The following is a 4417-nucleotide window of genomic DNA, read 5'->3' on the forward strand; positions in this document are numbered from 1 at the left end:
GGAAAGAGTCAGGACACATGACAGGAGAGGAAGTTTTCTATGCCTATCTTCCCAAACCAGGCACTCAAGAAGGACCCCGTCATAACCCAAATCTCTCACTAACACCTCCTTGTACCTTGGTTCCTGACCTTAACTCCAGAGCTTTCCCTCTCACGCCACAGCCTCTAGCTCTTACCCCTCCCACCCCAACCCACAGAACCGTATAGACTGGAAGTGAATTTTGGAGGTCACCTCATGTAAACTCGCAGCCAAAAGCAGGGCAAACCAGATCGGGTTGATCAAGGCTTTGTCCAATGGAATCTTGAATGACAGAGTAACTCCAAGTAAACAGTCTACCATGTCTCTGCACACTTGTTTCAGAACTTAACTTCACGTACTTTTTATTGACAGAAAAGCGCAAGCCTTCCTAATACCTAACCAGAATCTTCCACATTCCAGCTTGTTCTCATGCCCTCTTCCCATTTCACTGTTTACCTCTCAAAGGAGTTTGGCTCTATTTTTTCTACACCATCACACTAAGGACTTGAAGACAATAACCACATTTTGCCTTTGCCTTCTCTTCCGAAGGCTAAGCAAACCCAGTTGCCTCCACCTCTCCTACAACACGTACTCCAGCCCTCTAATCATACTGATGGCTAAAAGGTTGGCTGGCATTTTGCTTCCCACTGGCACCCCGTGAACAGCAGCTGCTCTACAGCCACCTGGCCTGAGGATGCTCAGCCTCTGGCAGCTTTTGAAAAGGGGCATTTCCAATCCCTCCAGGCAGTGACTACAAATCCTGTCAAGCATTTTGCACTGCTGGCCTCTATTCAAAAGTGATGTCTTCGTTCTGCTTCGGACCCTTCTTCTCCCACATTCAATCCAAACAGCCTTTCTCTAATGCCATAGCCCTCAAAAGTTTGTCCAGGCTTCACAAGATTTCTTGGTACTTTGCCAATTGTTCTTGCAGTTTATGGATTGTATCTTACATCTACCTACCTCCTGCAGAGATACACTTAGTTACAGGTCCATGACATTTTCTTCTTCTACCAGTGAGCCAGTTCCAAAGACAGACAGAGGGCCTGTCCTACAGCAACTGCCAACTCTCTTGCAATATTGTCATTGTGCATAGGAAAGGAAGATAATTACCACTTTTGACACGTCCTCCTTGGATCTACCTCCTAGACAAGTCTGCCTTTAAACAGCAAAAATCCATTTATCTGCTTCTTCTGGACTGAGAACCACAGGCAAAAAAAAAAACAACAAAAAAACCAAAACCCAGCTCTGCTACTAGAATGCTCTCGACCACACCATTTTAAAAGAGATATCACATCTATCCACTTGAATAACAAATACACCTCTCAGTGTTTGTGAAAACATCTCATTACCGTTGAGGTTAAGGTCACTTACATTCACCAAATATTAAGCAACATTCACAAAATGCTTGGTGATTTACTGTCTCCCCTCTCAGCAGGGTGAACTTGTCAGAAACAAAGTACTGTGCTGCGTGTCCCTTCTTACTTCAGCTCAGCCACTTCTAGTACCAACTGATCTCAGTGAAATTTGTTAAGACTGGATTGCGCTTTCAGGCACTGGGAGGTATTTCAGTACTTTCCAGCTTCACTCCCTTCCACAGCTTAGCGTCCTTTTCCACCAGGAATTCTTAATCTGTCTAACACTCGGTGCTTCTGTCCCTCCATCTACTTCTTGTTTTCCTGGAGCTTGCTGAAGTCACCCACCTGCCTCTGCCATGGGTCGACCCAATGAACAAAGCTCAGGCCTGCTGTTAGGAGACTTTCAAACATGGAAAATGTCCACATCCTGTCACTAGGTCTTCTGTCCTATCCATCAGCAGGCCCATACTTGCCCTAGACTTCCTTTTGCTCCTGGTGTACTTGTAAAATGTTTCTTGCTGCTCTTCACTTCCCTTGCCAGATTTAAATGCAAGTGGATTTTGGCTTTCCTAATCCTATACTTGCATGCTTAGAATCTCAGGTCACTTGTCACTACTTCCACCTCCTGTATGTCTATATGCTTTGTCAGGAGCCCCTTGTTCATCCATGCAGACCTTCTTCCACCTTAACTCGTTTTACTACTTGTCATAACAGACCCTTTCTTGGAAGAGAAACAAACACCCATTGCATTTAGGGAACTCCACAGGCAGTATTAATCTCATCTTTTCGGTGATAATCAGTACGTCCTATGGACTTCATCCAAGTGTCTAACGTTGAAGCAAAACCTTCACTGAACATCTTCCGTTCCATCACTCCTCCCTGGAACTATCAGGCTCTTCTGTTGCTTAATTAAAACCATCATTGGGCACAAAGTCTGTGTTTTAAATAGTTCCAGTTTAAAATAAGGAAATCTCTATCAGCCCAAACCAACAAACAGTATATATTTAAACAAAAGCTTGCTTAAAGATCAACGTGTTGAAGAACATCGATATTCTCCTGACATTAAAAAGGCATTATTCCACCTATCCAGTAGTGGTCATTGCAACAGTATTTTTCACTGCTTATGCAATACAAAGTCTTGAATTCGTATCAGAAAATAGTTGATCTGCCAACAGCATGAATTCTGAAAAGTGTTCATTTTCTTGTGTTTTAATACAGCGCTGCCTTTGATGACTTTCAGGGAACTGAGATTAAATAAATCAACCCACAGCTTCTTCACTTAATCAAAAGAAAAATTCAAGAAGCAAGCAAAAATGTATGGACAGATATATTGGTTATCAACTCTCTTTTGGGATTCCCTATCCTATTTGTTGAATTGAGCTACTGATTGACTGCAACAAATATGTTCAGCTCTTAAGAAAATAAAGAATGAAATGTCTCAAGGTCCAGGAAGAGTAGGAGGAGGTGGGTGAGTCAAATGAAGAAAATCCATCATTCTAATAGCTTCGCTGCACTAGGTACTCAGTATTCAAAAGGGATAACAAGTGCAGCAGGTAGCTGGACTGACTTGCCACTACTCTCTAACCCCCAAGACAGAAAGCAGTTGTATTATAAACACCTAAATTCTTTTTGCCATTCTAACATCTGAGCTCTCCTTAATTTTAAAGGAATCTAATTTACCATGCAGTTAGATATTTTTAATCTCCAGTATTAAACAAGAATTAATCTTTATCAATCTTCTCTTAGTAATATGAAAGAAAAAATAAACTCAGTGGAAGCCAATTTAATAAGCTGCTGGAGAAAAAGGATCCTATAATGAACCGACGTTTCTCAACCATCTATTACAACAGCTGTTTGACAGAAGATAGCTATTAAAAGGGAATTTGTTACTACCAAGGATAACAGAATATTTAGCCATTTCTCTAGCTGTGAATTTATATTATGATCCCTCTACTGTCTGAGAAAACACGTTAAGTCCATTGGAGAAGAGTTCTGTTGTAACTAGTATCGGAGGTAACACTGAATGGCTTAATCGAAATCGTTCCAAATGAGGTGTGAAAGGCCCACGTAAGATATCAGAGCAGAAAACAAACAAACAAACAAAATACTTACGGAACACTGAATTTGAGAAGTTACTGGAATACTAAATTACGTCCATCAAACAACTAAATACAAAAACCTGATGCCTTGAAAAGCTGAGGGGAAAAAAAAAAACCCAGGTAGCAAAGATCACAGTTTTACAAAACCCGAACCAAGGAGCAGCAAGCATTCTTAGCTCTTGGGACAGTTGACACCATCCACAAGAAGCACAAAAAAAGAGGCCCTAGAAGAGTCTGACTCTCTCCTGCTGATGCTAGAAGTCACAAAGCAGTTAAAGGCACTCATTCCCTCACCAATGCAGCCTCCAGAGATGGAATATTCCCAAACTCTTGTAATTCTGCAAAGAGGAAAAAGCAATGAGAGCTTTGACTGATCCATTTTTTCATAATAGAATGCTTTACCGAAGAGAACGTTTATTCCCCAAATACAGAAAGCTAGAACAGCTACTTCGCAAGAGGCAAGACGCTCACTGCTCAAGCCATTCACTTACACAAATGCTATCATTTAAGCCTGATCCACTTGCTTTGAGTTAGGTAACTTTTTTAAAAAAAAAATACCAAACTGATTTTGTCATTTCAGTAGGGTATTTGAAAACTTGAATTTCAATTTTTTTTTTTACCTCATCTCCTCCCTTTTTTGAAAAATCACTGTTGAATGCAATGGCATACACGATTCCTCAGTTTGATTTTTAAATTTCTCCTACATCTTCCTTCTCCTCATTTCAAAAACCTTTGTCATCTCAAGATGTACAGCAGCAGAGTCCAAGTATTCTTAATTTTATGTTGCCATTCTAAATTTCCAGAGTTCAGAAGAGTCATAAAAAATTACAGTAAAAGGAAAAAACAAACCTGTCCTCAAGCAAATGTAATTAAAGACTTCAGAAGGACAACGAGTTTAAATACGTGAAATTGCTGAAGTCTGGCACTTGTTCTGAACAATGTTCA

At 40.6% G+C, this 4417-nt stretch overlaps 1 protein-coding gene across 1 annotated transcript in view; it reads right to left on the reverse strand.

The window, feature by feature from the left end:
- SYTL5 (synaptotagmin-like 5) overlaps positions 1–4417 on the reverse strand; it is a 51925-nt gene that overhangs the window by 42768 nt on the left and 4740 nt on the right. The gene's annotated exons all lie outside the window — the stretch shown is intronic.

The sequence above is a fragment of the Buceros rhinoceros genome, unplaced genomic scaffold (assembly GCF_000710305.1).
Source record: "Buceros rhinoceros silvestris isolate BGI_N320 unplaced genomic scaffold, ASM71030v1 scaffold10054, whole genome shotgun sequence".
Taxonomy (NCBI): domain Eukaryota; kingdom Metazoa; phylum Chordata; class Aves; order Bucerotiformes; family Bucerotidae; genus Buceros; species Buceros rhinoceros.